Source organism: Rhyacophila brunnea, unplaced genomic scaffold (assembly GCF_057557595.1).
Source record: "Rhyacophila brunnea isolate RB1 unplaced genomic scaffold, BYU_Rbru_1.0 scaffold_3, whole genome shotgun sequence".
Classification (NCBI taxonomy): Eukaryota; Metazoa; Arthropoda; class Insecta; order Trichoptera; family Rhyacophilidae; genus Rhyacophila; species Rhyacophila brunnea.
Window position 1 is genome coordinate 17,631,670 of NW_028232965.1, and position 20,070 is coordinate 17,651,739.

Consider the following 20,070-nt stretch of genomic DNA (forward strand, 5'->3'; position numbering starts at 1 on the left):
CCCCACCCCCATATACCTATGAGTCTATATATCCACTGTCTTCATAAATGTCTCCATCATACAAACTGATTCCACAGTAGACTTTTTGTCCACTCTACGTATCACAATTATATAAAGACAAACGTTTATTTGTCTGTTGACACTTCTGGACTTAGTTCTTGGCAGCAATAAGACATAGCTATGACTCATTTACGGCGGATATTTTGTTTTACTACTTGGAATTATTCAGTTTCTTGTCTAATATTGGAATTCAGGTACTTAGTTTAAGTGGTTGTCAAAAAGATAATAAGAGATATATTCCGACAGCGGGATTTCAACCAATTCAATTTCAATATTCTGCCAATTCTGAACCGTGGGTAAAAAAAAACATTATTAAGATTATATACTTAATATCAGTTTAAAACCTACTCCTACATAACGTATTATAATACATTTCCGATACAATTATATTACCCTTTGTTTATTATTCCATTCTATTGGCGTATCAGTGGTACATAACCTGCGGTCCGTCAAGCCATTCATTACGACCTTGTCTTAATCTCCAAGCATATCCTAAATTAACTACGAAAATTAACATGGTTAACTGCTTTTATCCGTTATAATATTACTATATTATAATTTATATACGTATAACGTAGTATAGAGCTATATTACCATCGCTATAGCTTGGCGTGTGGCGCACACAACAATTAACTTGCATCACACAGTAAGTTTTAAAAATATACTATATGATTCGCTTCCTCTCCAATGCATCGATCTCACTAGCGCTGACAATGAATTTCGTCTTGTAAGTATGTATTAATTAAATTTCATTTAACGTGGAATAGGATAACCAAGCTAAAATAATAATATGCGTTGATTCAGGAGAGAACGTTTCGTTATCCACAACACTTTTCTCCTACGCAGCCTGCAAACAATTATAAAGAATGAATTTTCCATACTAATAAAAAGGTTGTGCATTCCCGACTTACATAAATATAGATTGAATTGATGGAATTAATTTCTTGAGGGAATGTTATCAAAAGTGGAAATTAATAATTAACAATGTGGAATCTTTCGTCGTAATGCCTTCAATAAAACTGTTGAACATATTATATTCGGTGATAAAATTATAATAATAATGTCGGTTATAATGGGCTAATAGCTAACAATAGTCAAATGTGTTCAGAGATTAGTGTCCATAATGTTCATAATGGTTTTCTATATATACTCGTATATATTATGTGTGTAGGTTCATAGTACCTAATTTGTTTTGGCAGAAATAATTTTCACTAAACCCCACTCTCTCTTGTAATGAAATTTGTGACCAAAATACAATATAGTGTACCTATCTTTATAAGTATCTCTTTGAATTGTTATTGTATTAGATACTTCCATGGAATGAATTTTGCATAAGCGTTTACTTCAAAGGATAATAGTATTTTTGCCCACATAAAATAAAACAAAAACTATGTTACAGAACTCTTACCGAAAGACTTATTTTTTATATCTTCTTTCGTCTAACCTTTAAAACTATGTATTTCATTACGAAAGAACGTTTTGAAATAAATTATTCTACGATTCACTTTTGTTTCTATAGAGTTAGTTACATTTGTTATACAGAATTAATAAAAATAATTATAAGATAAAAATAACTTTTTATATACCTACCACGTTTTTAAATTTTCGGTTGAATCATATAAACTTGACAATCCTATGTATTAATAAAAACTTTTTATTGTACTTGATAGAAATACTGAATAAATATAGAATACTGAAATGTCATTTTGACATTTCATATTGATTTCCATAGTAACGCACGTATATATTAATAATTTATTTGCTAGGACCCCCTTAGCAACCAACAATAATAACTTTCCATACAAAACAGAATTAACTGAAAATGAATTCAATTCTGCTTAAAAATGGCTAAAAGTATTAAAATAATGCATTGTCGTCGTGTTCTGATATATTCTAAAAGTTTCAAATGTCTAGCTAGTCGGGAAGTTAGTTAAAAATCTTCAATCGTCCAATACAAATCTTGGACAAACAAGAAAAAAAATGTACTGGACACACAAGAAAAAATTAGTACTAGACAAACAAGAATACGAGTTAATAAAAACGTGGTACTCGTAATATAACTTTAGATAAAGCATTTTTTTTTGCAAATATTTTATTTAATGTCATGTTTTATTTTTATATAATACCTACTTTACTTTTGAGCATGTGTTCTACCTTTTTCACACGTAAGATCATTTTACCTTGGTAAGTTATAGTAATGGAGTTTTTGTGAGATTTTTTAAAATTTATTATTAACCACATTTGAATATATTGAGATTTGCTTCATAAATATAATATATAATTATATATATACTAATGCTACGTTAACCTAACCGAAAAAACATATATTTTTTTTTAAAACGGTACATGTTCAAACACGCGCGTTAACATGATCTTACTCCCTACTTCATTTATCGTTTGTCAATTTATGGCTACGGCCGTATATTGAAGCTTAGCCATTGGGAAATGCCAATAGAAATGGCGTATTTCAAAAAAATACTACCTTATTCTTAGGTCAATAATTATTATAAAAAAACATTATTCGTAGAATGTTTATTACATTTGAATGGTCAAAGAAATAGCTTATAATCAATATCTTTAGAATTATCTCCAAATGTGTTAATTGTGCCCATTTTTTAATAATAAAATGCCTAATTCTTGTCAAATTTGGGAACAAAAAGATTATAAAATATAATTTTTTATCGTAAATATGTCACTATAGAATGTTAAAATTAATTTTACTAATGGTTTTTTAAAAAAAAAATCTAAAAAATCGTAACACCACTGCACATGGATATACTGAAATATGACTATATTCTAAAACATTAGAGCGAGAGGTTTAGAAGAATACTATTTTATGTAATAAAAATACTTTATGCAGTCATCAAATGTTTAAAATAAATATAAAGGATAATAAGGCTTCAAAATTATATAAATAGATTATCTACAACGTTTAAGGAATGTCCAGGGTTATGCTCTGAAAATTCCATAAAAGCTCCATTTTGACCTACGCTGAGCATGTGCGCCGTTAATATCTACGACGAAATTAAGTAATAGTCAACTGAAGCGCGTATTTTAGTCTTAACATACTTGCACTTCACTCCACTTCTCGTAAAAACAAAAATCTGTTAATACAAACCTCCATTATGATCTTATTAGGATCAGACATGGTCTAAAAAAAATTTAATGTAACATTTTTATTGAACGTACTAACATAATAAATTTTAACATAATAAATACTAATAATTAATAATTAAATCTGACCATATTATTGTTTTCTGTTTAATAATTATTTACATTCAATCAAAAATGTAACATTCTTAAATGTTATCGTTGAATAAAACAGTTAAATTTATTACACAATATAATCCAACAAACATAATAAATACCTATCCCCACTTTATATGTTTCAGTAAACGTGCTAAATACTAACGTTGAATAAATCGTAGTATTATATGGAATAAGAACCATTTGCACGTATAAATGGGAGATAAGCCATAAAACTATCCCTATTTCGATTCCATATATTCAATACGACCTTTTTTTATTTTCACGCGTGAAAACTATTCTGGTCGGAGGTGTGTCATTTCTCTAATATATAGAAGCTTTTCGTTAGCTTTTATCGAATCTCATTACAATCTACGTACGTTTATGTTGTTCATCGATAATTTATATTTCTAATTGGAGTTCTTAAACCGTTATTAATCTAGGATTTTTTGCGGAGATTTTCCATTATTTTCCACAACACAATTGGTAATGTTGGTATAATAACTCTATAGTTGGTATTAATTCAACCCAATGTCATATATTATACGGACTACGCTAATACTGGAAGGCGATTTAGGCCACCCCTATAACTATCGTCACACAGAATGGTTGGAGAGTTCACAGAGACAATCATTATCCACGCGTAATGAAACTGATCCATTGACGTTCGAAAATTCATCGGTTTTCACGCTCTGTTCGCACGCTCTGTTTCTGATCAACAAACGAGTAAAATAGTTGTCGGGCTGTTGGCAGTTTGAGTGCGTGGCATCCTAAGTCTTAAATATTTTCTCCTGAGACATTCCCAGATCTCAACAACTGGAAATGCTTCACATTACCTTTTGTGGGTCGTGATATGCTCTTTGGGTATGGTACAAAGCTATTTCGTTAGCGGGCATTATTTAAACGGTTTGATATCTAAATATAGCTTAATGTATTCTGAGGACCATGATTCCTTATGTATTGGGCATACATCAAATAAATGAGTAACAAATATAACGTATTAGGGTATTCCACAGTTTATAAAGTATATCAAGAAATTCTTACGAGTTGATATTTATATGTCATATTTTAATTGTAAAATAATAAAAACGCCATTAAAACTCCCCTGGGCCCCTCAGATGATGGTTACTTAAACCCTGACAGCTAAAATTATTAAATCAAATCAAATCAAATCAAATTTATTTATTTTACATATAATGAACATAACAAATTATAAATTCAAAGCGTTCACGACATGACATAAAATAAGTGTTAATAATTTTTTTTAAATAAAAATACAGAGAATAAGTAATAAAATAAGTAACAAAATAAAAGTAGATGGAAGCACACAGAGTGAACTTTGATAGACCCTATCTTAAAAACTTATAAAACAACGTCCACCTAAATTCACCTCACGTAAGTGGAATATATCAATATCCGAAGCGATTTCATTAAACATGGTTACTGCCCTCCCAATTGGCATTACTAATGGCAGGTTAGTTCTGCACCGCGGGAGAACAAACAACGGATGCCCTCGATTCCTAAGGTAATTATCAGAGACACGCAAGCCAACACCACCAAGAATGGAAGAGTTCACATTTACGCCGCGTATAAGTCTGAAAAAATATGTAGCTAAATAAAGATCCCTTCTAAATTTTAAGCTACAGTATGTAAGCATCCCTAAGAGAAAATCAGTCGGACAGAACCACGGATAATATCCATACAGCCTGGAACCAACATGGAACATGCTTTGCTTACTGATTCTCTGAATGCTGGTTGTCCAAATTCGAAAGAAAATTTTTTTGTCAAAGTAACCAAATCCAAAGGATTCAAACAATTTTACTTTTCTGAAAATTATGTTATTACAATAATTAAATTAAAGAAGTAATAATAACAGACGAATAATACGTCGCATAGAATGTAGGCTACTGAACGTATAATGAAAATAAACGGCGCGCGTAAGTAATCGGGCCGCGGGCGGGCTGCGGTTCTATAGTTATTCTACGTGTATTTTTCGTAACGCTTCTGCGTCGGAGATAATGAGTAAAACATGTCCCATGTTAAAATCTAGAAGCGTTACGTTGTTTTGGTTCAAAGTATAGCTCGGGTTTTCTGTTGTGGTTAACAGGCGAATTTCAGCGGCTTGTTGAGTCAAATATCAAACATGTCTGAATTTCACTAGTTCGGTCGTCGGTATTTTAAACCACAGACACGAGGTGATACACCAACGCAAAATGCCGGTAATTTCCAAACGCTCAATAGATTGCGCGTTAGTTTATCAGGGAATTATACGAGTACTCATTACCAAATACCATTTTGCGTCGGTGAGCAGACAGTAACCAATTTTAACAAACATCCTTTTACCTGGCTGTTGATATATTACCATTATTTATTGTATATGAATATATTGCTAATACAATATTCAAGCTGTTGTCATATTTTAAATAATCAACATACATAATAATTCATAAAAGTATTAAATAAATTAATAGAGGCGTTCTATGCATATATTCTATTTTAATTATTGCACCAATATTACGAATTTAGAAATTAAACTTAATTTGTTTTTGATTAAAATGAGTATATTGAAGTGGTGGATCAACACTTAAATCCAAAAAAACTGTTGAAACGACATTATTCATGAAATCTAAACTAAAATAACATGATATTAATACTATCGACCTAAGGTACTTGATGGAATTTGCATTTGAATTCTAATGAATTTAAGTTTTACACTATTTCATTTGAGTTATTTTTTGCGACCCAGGTTTCGCCTTTCGCCATCTTCAGGTACTATGTGCACTCGCCAAAAGGTAAATACACAATGACAACGAATACAATAATAAAATTGTTATAAGTTAAAATTAATTGTAGTATTTAATTAATACTACAAACCGTACAACCATTAGAAATAAAAATAATATGATTACGAGATTGATAATATGAGCTACAAACCAAACTGCATCATCATCATCATCAGCTTAAGTCTATCCACTGCTGGATGAAGGCCTCTTCAAGCTGCTTCCACTTCTCTCAGTCCTGTGCGTTGCGTTGCCACGTACTTCCGCAGAACTTTATCATGTCATCGATCCAGCGGCCTCTAGGTCTATCTTGCGGACGTTTTGTACCTCTTGGCTACCACTGGATGACTAAATTTGTCTAACGATTGTCTCTTCTTCGAGCTACGCGTCCAGCCCATCTCCATTAGAGACGTTTGATGAGCTCTATCACATCGCAAACCCTTGTCTACTTCCTTATCTACTCATTCTTTTTTTGTCCTTTCGCGTTATGCCCAGCATGCACCTCTCCATACCACGTTGTACTACTCAAAGTTAATGGATCTCTCTTTTACTTAGGGTCCATGTTTCACATGCATATATGCTTACTGGAAGCACTCACTGGTTGAACACTTTGCGTTTTAGGCACAGTGGAAGGTCACTTTTGAAGACATTATTCAGGCGGCCAAAATCACTCTAACCTAGCTTTACTCTGCGAACAATTTCATCAAATATACATCCACCTATAGACACCTGTTGTCCCAGATAGGTGTAGTTTTTCACCTGTTTGAGCAGTTTGAGTGTCATTGATGAGGATCTCTTTTTGGCCCGCAAAGCAGTTGAACATGACTTTCGTCTTCGTTCATTTATTTTCAAACCTGATTTGTTGCTTATTTCAGCGAGTTCCTGCATTCTGCTTTGGAGGTCTTATGAGTCTTGCGAGAAAATTATTATGTCATCGGCAAAGCGCAGATGACTCAGGTATTCTCCATTTATGTGGATCCCTTTGTCATTCCAGTCAAGTTACCTGAATAAGTTTTCAAGGGTAGCTGTAAATAGTTTGGGTGAGATTGTATCACCTTGTCGGACTCCTTTGCTGATAGAAAATCTACGCGATGGTTTATGGAGATTGACTATATTGAATTGAATATATTATTGAAAATATTTATTATAGATTATTTATTATAGATATAGATTTCTGAGTGCATCGAGTATTGAACATTTCTTTATGGAATCGAACGCCTTCTCATAGGCTATAAAACCCTTGCATAGTGGCAGTTTGTATTCCTGGCACCGCTCTATGATTTCTCTGATGACTTTGATATGGTTCATAGTGCTATATCCTCCTCTAAATCCGGCTTGTTCTCTCGGTTGGTTCTCGTCTGGTACATTTTGCAGGTGATTTGAGAGAATTTTTGTGAACGTCTTGTAGAGAATATTGATTAGACTTCATACCAAACTGCATACTTATATATATATACGCTGATGTATATATATATAAAATATTAGCTTGTGTATGATAATATTGCAAAATTCTGGCTGTACAAGCGATTTAAAATTATTTTACTTGTTATATTGCATAATATTTCCGCATACATACAATATATTTGCACAGATATAACTAAACGTGTGTAGCAGAGACTCACATAAGCTTGAGCCCTTTTTATGACATTGCTCATGTGTAAACAAACGTTGTTCATGTATATTTTTGTGCCATATTATGGAGGCTATATTTGTGCACAAAAAAATGCGCAAGTACACGCTCAAGTATGCAGTTAAGTCTATGGCCAGCTTTATATGAGAATATGTACAAATACCAGAACAGACTTTACACACAGACTGTTCTACTAATATGAGTTACTTCTACAAATACTATGTTTCAAACCGTCGGTAAGTTTTATATGTTTTATAATGCGGGTAATCGTTGGTATGGCCAAAACATTCACTAATGAAAACCAAACAAATCTAGCAGAATATGCTTAGCTAAGTAATAAAGTAAACATCCCTTTCTTTGAGTATCTAACAAAATCAGAGCGGCCCACATGGAGGCGTAAATATTTCACAAAATTTATACGCAGCTAAACTTTACGGAATTGGCAAAATAATTCCCACGGGAAAGTACAGTACCTACGGAATAGAATACTGAATATTGCTTTCGATATAAAAGAGCTTACAAACTCAGAAAGCTTTTTTGACGTAACATATACTCAATAATAATTGGAAAGCTTCGTCCGATTTTTAATGGTAAACATATTGTCAATAATTGTTTAGCATCTACCTACATACATTATGATAATTGATTGTTTTGCTTAATTTGTATTTTTATTCTAATGTACAATATTGATAATTTATATAGCGTTTATAATCGCGGATATTCTATTATACCAAAAATGACATCGATTTTTTTTGTAAAATTATTGTTTAATGAGAAAATTCCATCATGTTTTTTCATGCATCAACAATATCACAATAGTATGCGTAAAAAATAACAAAATCATTATTTTTAAATAACTTTATATGGGGACTAGATGAGAACTTTTCTTTGTGATTGCATCAGTGTCTACTAAATATTATAAAAAATTGTGGGCTATAATTATTCAATTCTGATTGTATACCCTGTTTATCCCGTCGGATCGACCTCAAAATGCTTCGAATATATTGTCACAGTATAAAATCATTCTTTTTATAACTTTATATGGGGACTTAGAAATTAAAAAATTAAAACGTTATCGTCCTAGATAAGAACTTTTCTTTGTGATTGCATCAGTATCTACTTAATATTATAAAAATTGTGGGCTATAATTATTCAATTCCGATTGTATCCCCGTTTATTAAGCGTCGGACCGACCCCAAAATGATTTAGAATATCACAGTATTATTACCTGAGTACCGAATTTAAAATTAAAATTGTGTAGCCAATACTATCGTAACCAACAAATAAATAAATATGAAAAAAATATTTAGTTTACATGAAAACATTATGCATAGGATTATTTTTATATTTTTGGAATTAAAATAGTATTTACCTATTTGTATCTGTGATAATGTGTATGATTTTAGATAAGATTTGTGATACACGTAGTTATCCATAATTTTTGTAAGTATCTGCTTAATTATAATATGAACTAATATTATATTTTCAATTCTAATTATGTTAGTAAACCTGTAAAATAATACTATGTTTTGTCCAATTTGTAATATAATTTATCTGTTTTAAGAGGCTATATTATTTATTAATCATTATTGAAAATATAATGCATCTATTATTGTCGTCTGTAAATACTAATACCTACACACTATTATTTAATAGATGTCTTAGGACTTAGATAGACTAGATGCATATTATAAAATTATCATTAAATACATTGTCGGCAATGACGTATTGGCAGTGTACGCAACTCTTTGCTTCATATGTATGACAAAATACAATATTGCGGTATGGGGGCAATGGCGTGTTGGCACTTTTGGCAGCATACGTGACTGGTATTAATTCATGGCTAAGATTTGAATCCGCATTTGGTCTTTTTTTATATTTTTTTGTAAACCGGATATGGATAAAAAAAAAAACGTGACACCGCCGCGTTAAAATTTTTCGAGGTAGGTCCTGCCAACAACGGTATTCTACTTTCTACTTAGTAATTCAACATTCCGACAAGCCTTACAAATGTATGCACTGATTTGGATCTGCCTACACAAATAAACCTTTTCGTAAATACAATGACTTATATCTGACACATTATTATCTCATACATACGTCCTTATTAAAAAATTCACGAGCTTTCTCCGCAGAATCGTAACACGAATATAACCTAAACCTCTCCTCCGTTTACCTTTTGTAATTTTGCCATTACTAGGCAACATGTTTCATTAATAAATAATTACGTACGACGTGACCGCTATATAAGTCGATAATTATTTGCAGGTTGAACAACTTGCTATAAAGTCAAATAATCGTATCTCAATTAACCGAAAAGCCATTTCTGTCACAAGCGGTTGACTATGAAATAATTGTTTGACATTTAACACACACGCGACATTTAACCCGACAATACAATATTTTTAACGTATATACTTAATCAAAATATCTTTTAAATTAAACATACATGAAATGGGCATAATTTTGGCTAATTCATGTAATAGTCAAGCCTGTTGCCTTATTCATGAATTAGGTAAATTTTCTGCTGAGTACATGAATTCGCCAGGGTATGGAATTCTTGAACTGTCAACATAACAGAAGAAAAAGTAAATTTAATACGGATGGTTTTATTAGTTATAATTGGACATAATATAATATTATTATCATTAGGTTAGGTTAGGTTAGGTTTTGTAATTCTGAATTAAATTATTGAACTGAATGTCCATTTTGAGGTTAGCTAACAAGTGTCAACAAACTATCACAAACATACAATCGACCATTGCACGATTGATACCCAAGCACGAATCAAATCGCGAAAATACCTTTCAATAAAATTCTTTCGTTATCATATTATAGTTCTAGATTTTTTTGCGCATAGTAAATGGATATGAACGTCATTGTAGTTATTGATTGGTATATTTTTATATTATAATCAATGACATTTGACACATTTGGTTAGTTTGATTAGTTGCAAAAAACACCACCGGAGCGCGATCGTCTATTTTGACCATAGATAATATACGTACATTTTGACCAATGCATGAGCATTTGACACATTTAGTTTAGTTGCAAAAAATACCACCGTAGCGCTACTATCTAATTTGTCCAATGCATGAACTAGGCAGAAAAATTACTGCCGAATTCACGCACTCGCCAGATATTTTGTCTAATTCATGAATTAGGCAACAGGCTTGCATTTTTCATGATTTAGGCAAAATTTTGCCCATTTCATGTAATACTCAATTTCGCACATTCGGCGTAACATATATACCTACTACTAATATGAAATAAAACAAGTAACAAAGCAGTATGTACATAATATAGCACTACATTATTAAATGACTGAGTATTATTTATACACCTCAAATGTTGTTGTTTGTGGGTTAGAATCCTACGTCTGCTAATTTCACAATTGTTTTTGATCTCGAGCAAAGTTCCGATAGGTTTTTTTTCGTTTTAAATCGTGTTTCCTTTTATTTTTATACAGATCTGGAGCCGTGTGTATGTGTTTGATCCGGTTAATGTAACCAAAGTGCCTTATAAAGTATTACAACAACACCTGTAAAAAAGGTTATTTTATAATAACATACTTCCACTCTGTGGAGCTTCATAATATGATTAGCCCTTGAGCGAACTTGGTAAAATTTGCTTTGCATACAGGGTTTGTTATGTCCAGAGAATAAATATATTTGCACGTGTGGCTGACGGGTCCATCGTGTCGTGTTTTTATAATAGGTATATATTTTTGTTACTTGCTTTTTTTGATAATTTTGATTTTGATGATCACTCTATTACTTTATTTACGTTTTTTAGGCATTCGGAGCTCTGTTTGTTTGGTATCTATAACAATATTTAGTCCGGCACAGTTTTTTTTTATTATATTTATGTAATCTGTCATTTTATGTGTTTGACCAATTGAGGTGTGATGCCACCATATGGAAATACGCTATAGATTAAACCTAGGGGCGGCATGGTTTATGAAAGTATGGTGAAGTCGGCAAGTATGGTGAAACAGGTTGGTAATCAATTTGCGGCAAAATTTTCACGTTAACATTATATTATATGGGTACGTTATACTGACGTAACTGTAAATCCTCCGTGATGCCCAGCATTTTTTTTTATCGCGTCGCCATTTCTTGTGAGTTATCGACTGTTGTAGGTATTCTTCATTCAGTTGTATGAGGAAGCCAAATCGTTGCCCATCTTTACTTTTAATACATCTATGAATTAAACTATACAAATGAAATCTGATTTATTTATGACTTGTCAGGACTTTGTTAGCTTATTGTATGTATGTTTGTCTTCTAGAATGAATTTATGTTATGATAACTTCCACTATACGGAATCTCGATTTATGTTATGATAACTTCCACTCTATGGAATATCGAGTAGGTAGGTAAGCGGGAATGTAATCTATGTATATACCGGGTATAATATAGGTATATAAGATATAATGCAAGTTGCAATTTAAAATATTTACTAATAGTTTACATAATGTACTTACTGGTTTAAAAAAATGATAATCAAAAAAAATTTAAATACATTTTTATTAAATGTAAGCTCGTTGAATATATTTTTTAACAAAATATAATTTAATTTCTTTTATTTTGTTAATTGTCAATTCATGGTGGAACTATATTTTATTGTTGTTTGATTTAATAAAACGCATTTTTTTTGTAGTACATTTTTAACTGTCCCTCCGAGGCGGACAAAACCGGTCCAAATTTATTTGTTAAAGTTGAATAAGTACTACAAAAAAATATTGCGTTTTATTAAATCAAACAACAAATATAGTTTAGTAAATTGTCGCAGATATGCCGGTGATATTTTTGAAAATATTGAGTTTTAGTGTATATTTTAAATAAATAATATTGATTTTTATTAAAAATAAAAATGTGTATAACTTGAAATCATTTTTATAATGAAAAAATAAAACGTGCTTAATCCCTAGTAGCTGAATTGGTAGAGCGACGGTCTTTAAAGCCGAGGATCGCAGATTCAATGTGGCTGTAACAAAAATGCTTGTCATTTTTTTAAAGTTCCTATGGGTTGGAAAAAATAATAATCATTTCTCTTTAGATTAAGTCTACTAATACCTATAACATACACAGAGTGGAGTTCCATATACCACGCTTAGTTACAAACATGTTTTAAATTAGTTAAATGTGACTTTAAATTAACAAAGCTTTTATACAAACAGAATATGACACGACGCATTTAATAAAATGGTTGACTGGACGCTTTTTTTTTTATTTCCGCGTACAAATCAGATTAAATAATTCAACTCACATTTATTTCCATCGAAAGTCAAACAAGCAAAAATGGCTTTCTTTATTTTACATTTACATACACAATATGTTGACGGATGTTTTCAGTGAAATATGATTTCAATATACATTATAGACACGACTTCAATAAGCCGTGTTCATCAATCATCACTAAACGAATTACTTACTTACCGATAGGTATTATTATATACCCTGTCAACTTTCTTTTAGTTGTAAATATCTAGTATATTTCAATATCGTTATCATAATATGTTTTAGTTTTCCATTGTATGTATGCTATAAAGTTCTATATTTTTCATCTTTGTTTAAATAAAATAATAATTCAATATAAACACGTCTTACAGTATTTTTATATATTTGAATAAATTAGTGTAAATCTAGCTTGGTTATTATCATTAACTACATATTATTAAAGTTAATAATTGAGAAGTTTTAATTACTTTACCGAATGTATTTATGTAGTAACTATGAGTACAACTTCTAAATACCTAATGATAAAAAACACTTAGATAGATTTATGTATAAGTAGAGTTATATCCAGAGTAATACAATTACCATAAAATAAATGTTTAGATTTTAATTTATTTAAGAGTTATATTATTCTATTTGAGTCGTTTTTGCTCCCCAAGTTTTGCCTATAAGCACACTGATACTGAATGCAGTTACTTATTGCTTACATAACAAATTAATAGAAAAAAACACGAAAACCTTATATCTACGTAAAGAACCTATGAAAGTATTAAAACTAATGTTCGATATGCACAAATACATACAACAAGTTATAATCCATGATGGGTGACTGAACGTAAAACTATGGTGTACAATGTTAGGATTTAAGAATGATGGTATGATAGTAAAACATTATATTTACCTACTTACATGCGTACTGCCAAAGAAACCTTTTTTTTGGGTGACTATTGTTTATTTGTAAAATTAAAAAGTGAAATTATCCATATTATTTGGAAATCATAAAAATTCTAAATATCCAAATACCGCTAAGTGAGGCACATAGAAAGGATGATTAATATACATCAGCGTCGAAACGTGTAGCGTCGGCATGGTGGCTGGGCGGAATAGAAAAGGACCTCCAGACTCTCAATGTGTCCAACGGCCAAGAAAAAGAAGATGGTGGAGAGCAATGTTAAAGACGGGAACAAACCAGGCTATAGTGTCATTAATAACAATAATAACTCGACTAATACAATATGACTCCATTTTGGTTAATACCTATAATATCTGAACAACTTTGATCTGTAAAGTATTGCAGGCAAAACGAAACTCAAAGTGAACTTATTTTTTTAAGGCCAGATTCTATATTTAATTCCATATTGTTTTTTGTTATAAGCATATTGGAGATATTTTGGAGGCATCCAATATTCATAATATTATGTTGCGACTAATTAAACAAAATTGAATTGAATGTAAACCTATTTGAAAGAAAAAAATATTTATTAAATTACAAACCGGTAAAAAGTATAGTAGGTACCTATTAATTATTTGGATGGGTAATAATCAATTATTCTCCCAACAAACAATCATTCAATTATGGAGGTGTCATAATACAAAGTAGTATATTGTTTTGTTGGTGGTGAAAATGGCAAGTATAAATTATATTATTGGAAAATATGGGACTATTATCAATTCTATTTTACTGTGATATTTATGCATATTTTGAGAAAACAACGTTTTTGTGTAAAATGATAAATATGTGTAGGCTTAAATTTCAAATGCGGTTGTAAATAATTACAAGGAATTTCGGAAATTGTGATTTACCTTTTTAACGGAAAAGATAAGTGGGAGGAGAAACATAATTGAAATTTTATTGTAACAATCCATCATAATTTTATAATTTGAATATTTAATAATAATTATCATGAGAGACATTTTTAAAATTTATTACGCATACCTATAATAAATTATTATTAATAAGGAACGAAAATAAAGTAAATAATAAAAAAAATCTTCTTGATAGAAAATGTTATGTTGTTCCAGCACAATGATAACAATGAAATTAATTTCTCGGAAATGATTTTATGAAGAACGCAAAATGAGATTTCTATCATTCATTTCTATATTATAATACTTACATTATTTTTTCATAATAATGTTTTTTTTCAATAAAGTTGGACATCTAGACATTTTACATGTTTATAATTAAAACTATTATATCAAAAATACATTCTGAAAATTATCTATAGAAAGAAACAGAATCGGTATACCTACGGTACTATCTAGTTACTATTTAGTATACCAATAGTAAATCTAATCACTTTTTTTTAAATTTCTACTAATATTTCTTTTAAATACTATGCAAAACTATCTCATTACATATAAAAATACGAAGTCGGAAATGATTATAGTAAATAAATAAAGGTATTTCGTTGTCTAAAATTAAAGAAGTTCTCAAATTTTAATTTTAAAAAAATATTTGTTTAATTATTTAATCTCATTTTTTTTATTTTGTGAATTATTAAGATAAGTATTAATTAAATAATTATTCAAATTTTATTCAAATGTTAAAATAGAATTTATGAATAAATATCAAATATCATATTATTATGTATAGTTGTTTAATATTATTATTGATATTTGATAAACTAATACGTATAACTGTAAATTTACTTACGTATGTATGTTGAATGATGATCTGGCTGAAGAACGTAACTGTACCACGATTCAGGTAAACAAATAAAAATATCTAATACAACAAACAAGTTTTAACCGGATAAAACAAGTGCAATTGTACTTTTTTATTAATGTGCGAGTACGAAAAAAATTGGCACTTTATATTTATGACGAATAAAAGAAGCTTCCAGCTCGACTTTAAAAGCTCCGGATTACCCAGGGCGACCGTCAGGTGACGCGGGCGAGGGTAGACTGAAATCATGCCTGGGAGCTTTCGCACTTAAGGGTGGTTTGAATAAACCTCTCTTCCTGACGTAAACTGAAATCATCATATTCATAAAAACATAATCTAAGTGTCTGTGCCGTTGATGCGGTATGCTTATATTATTATTGTTATGTAAATTTTAAAGATTTTATCCTTCTAATAAAATTGTAGTTTAAACAACCTGCTCTAGGGGCTGATTTTCAATTACATTATTATAATATCTTTTTAAGTAAATAAAAAATAAAAGTAACTAAAAGTCTTGCGTAAAGAAGATTATTGTATTTTATACGATTTTTACGGTGCTGTATCTGAACAAAATATTTAATAAACGTGTACTTTAAAAAACTTGGTTCTTGTACATATTTTTGAAAAAAATATAATGTTTATATGAAATCATTTTAATTTTTTCACTTTTATTTGTGTCATTTGAAGCAAAACACGTAATCAAGTTAGTAAATTTATTTTTTGTACTACCTATTATGAAATAATTCAAATATTTGCTGTCTCTTAATAATCTAAAATTAGCCTATATTGTTCAATCACCTTCTTAATATGGAATCCCTGGTGTACTTTATAAATGTTATTCATTTGTACAAGTGCACAACTGAATCATTCTCATGAATCGTGTAAGTATTAGAAAATATTCGTGCTCAAGTCATAAAATTATTCGCCGTCCTTTGACTCGTATTAAAACTCACCGACACCAAGCAGAAAAAAAACAAATAGGCAACATTACTATTTTAAAATGATAAATATTATTTTTTAAGTCGTCTGATTCCGTTTATAAATTTAATTTAAGTTTTTTAGTCGATATTTCAAAACACAAGGGATAGTTGAATATTTAATATAAAAAACTATGTTCGATTCAAAATAAGTTAGAATAAGAAACACTGATATATAAAATAAATTTTTATTTTGTTATTTAGTGAAATCTGAAGTTTGAAAAAAGAGAACATACCATACTGAAAGCTCTCACAAAATGAAGATGTTAACATTGCACCAAGCTCGGCAGCGTGCTACAGATTCCATGACATGGTCTCAACATAGCCTGTTTATTCTGTAAGTCAACGAGACTCCAGAGTGGAATGCTGCTAAATATCATACATACACGGTATGGTATTCGGTGGAACTAGAGCAGTACTTTTCAAACTAAGGCTCCCCGGCTCTTTTTTGTCTCTAGTGACCAATACTACTTTATTTAGTATTATTTTTATTATAAATAATAGAACAATCTGAAAATTAATAACATACTCGTATTATAATATCGTGTAAGAACATCTTTTTAAATATTAGCCAAATAAAATCATCGTACAAGTTAATTTTATTACGATATATTATTTAGAATGAATTTGTGAAAAGTATAACTTACCAGTTGCGTGCGGTCCATAAAATGCTTTAAATGCTCCGCATCCCCAGAAAATAATCGATATATTACTAAGTATGTAAATGTATCATACTCTTTTCGGAATAAATATCTACATAATATTAAAATATTATGAAGATGTTTATTATGCAAATCGTATGATACATAACATACTGTTATTACGTAGGTAATTATTTTCATAACATCTCAGGGCTACCAAACTACAAAACCACGTCGTTAGCTGAATGCAGAACTATTCTAACTTACATTTGAAATGTTTGAGGAGAGAGTTTTTTGAAACAACTTGATGAAATTATTTATTATTTTTATGGATAAATGTACGCATCATATTTTAGTAGGATTATTGATGAAAAAAATGGTACATACGCTTGTCTATATATATATTAAATAACTGAAATGGACTGTTTAAAAAAACTCTTCTGCAAAATATTTCAAATGAGAGTTAGAATAGTTGAGTTTCCCAGAGTCATAACACTCATAACTCACATTATCAAAAAATCGAGTTTTGAGATAATCGCAAGAAACCACCAGAGCACTGTTTCTTTGTTATTAGAAGGAAATTATTGAACTCCCTTGAATATTAATGAGCCAGTGAGGCTATTTATATTATTTTATTTTTTAATATATATAGGTAATACTCATAAGACTGAAGACACACAAGCACACTATGCAAAATAGAGCTCTTTGATAGGTTAGAATGGCGTTGATGACAGAACTCACATGATTCATTGAAAAATGTAAATTATGACACCAACAGTCAACTTTGTCAACGATTTTTACATGGTCTAAAGTGATTTTTGATAGCCAACTATTTTTCTTAATATAGATTAATGCCTTTAAAATCACTTGGTGTATTTAACTAAAAAATGACAAATTTTCAAAATGTGAATATGACTCTAGGGGACTCAGTTCTGCATTCAGCTGACAACATATAATATTTTATCGGCCGCCCTCCAAGATTTAATTGATCACATACCCTAACTAGGTAGATATGTAATTATATACCTATGTATTTTTTTCAAAAGCATCTCTACAAGAAAAAGTTACCGTAGATGGTTACTTTATTATGTAAATGTTCACATTTTCTCTGTCTTGTAAAAAAATAATCAATTACGCGAATTTGCTTCATAATATTATAACATTTTATTAGTAGATTATTTTTATTCCAAATACTGAAATATTTAGTTAGAGAATGTTAGTATGCCCTATGAAGATAATATTCAAGTATCCATATAACGCTGTGCGTAGGGATGACGCACAAAGAAAAAGAATATATACATAAAAAGAATACGCATGATTTGACTTTGAAGACATTAATTGTACCTATTTATTAATGACACTAATTAATTTCAGTCTGTTGTTCAATGATTGTGCCGTAGTTTTTGATGAGTTTTGAAGTATTTCTCCTGAGAGTAATTAAGAGAAAATACAACCGAAGATTCTACTCACATTGATTGCCGTCTTTCTTGGCAGTATATTATTCAGAGTTGATTAAATGCTTCTAGGCATGGCCATGTTTTTGCGCTCTTGGTACAAAAGAACGTGGTATGGTTTCTGATAAGATTCAATTTGAAAAAATGCGGTATGTTTTTGATATGGAACACACACGTGAGGAAAATGCTTGCGGGTTATTATTTGCTCCCCGCCCTTTTGGGACTAGGTTAGGTTTGTCTGTTCAAGGCTGATAAAATTTATCACTTCACGTCTAATCGGTTTTTAACAATTACTGAAGGCCAACTCAGAAGCAATATAATTAAATAACAATAAATTTCATAAAGAAACTATGTCATTCTTTTCGACATTCACTTAATAAAAGGTGAAAATAGTTTTTTGTTTTATAATAATTTTATGACCATACAAAAGTTCAATTCAATATAAATAAAAAAAGATTTCAAGTCAAGCACTGTTTCATAAAAATCCCAAGTGCTTCGTATTTTACATGGTCTATTATCTTTACAGACATGCCCTCAATGTTCAGATTGACGTCTCCGACTTTCTGTTATCATAAAAACACTTTTTTAAAATATACTCATACCAAATCCGTATGTCTTACTCACAAAACAAATAATAAATAGAATACCGATACGCTATATTCAATACGCCGCATATTGATACAGGGTTTTGAATGCGTGAGTGTCCTACGAAAATGAAACACGCATTATGCACGTGCAATAGTGTGTGTAATACACCAACATTAAATGAGCGTAAATGCATAAACCGAGAGCAGTTTTCAGTATTCGAGGTAAAACGTATTCTTGATACGTGTGTAAGTTTAACCCGGATTCTTCCTTACTCGAGTCGGTTACCTGCCATCGCCTTACCCGTTATGTATTTCAGTTTCTATTATTTTGGAGTTCCCTGGTCTTACTACTTAAAGTGTTTACTTCAGTCATTGATCATAGACGGTCGTTGGCATTACTTGCCAGTTAGTAGTACTGTGAAACATCTCTTCTGCAATCTAGACATCTCTGGGCTCTCGATGGAGGATGATCATGTATCACAATATCATACACATACTGTTTTTTCAGATTGAAGTCTGGGCGTTAAATGAATAGATAATAAGAAGACTGGAAGCTTTCTAGGTATGATGTAACTTGAATATATCCAAACCTGGTCACATTATCAATGGAGAGGTTGTAAGGCGAGCCAATAAGACAAAAAAAAATATAGCTATCACCTAGAGCAGAAAAGCTGCATGCAGCCATCCATATCCACAATGAAAAGTATGATTGACTCCAACTCACAATGCAGACGTAGGTAGAGGGCAGCAGAAGTGTAGGTAGAAAAAGTAGCAATACAACTTCTGCGAT

The 20,070-nt window shown here is 30.6% G+C and overlaps 1 long non-coding RNA gene across 1 annotated transcript in view; it reads right to left on the reverse strand.

Annotated features, from left to right (window-relative positions):
* LOC147067991 (uncharacterized) overlaps positions 1 to 15,821 on the reverse strand; it is a 72,746-nt gene extending 56,925 nt beyond the window's left edge. The window contains exon 1 of the long non-coding RNA XR_015071399.1: positions 15,613 to 15,821. This is a non-coding gene — a long non-coding RNA (uncharacterized LOC147067991). The remainder of the gene's footprint in view (positions 1 to 15,612) is intronic.
* Between the last annotated feature and the right edge of the window lie 4,249 nt (positions 15,822 to 20,070).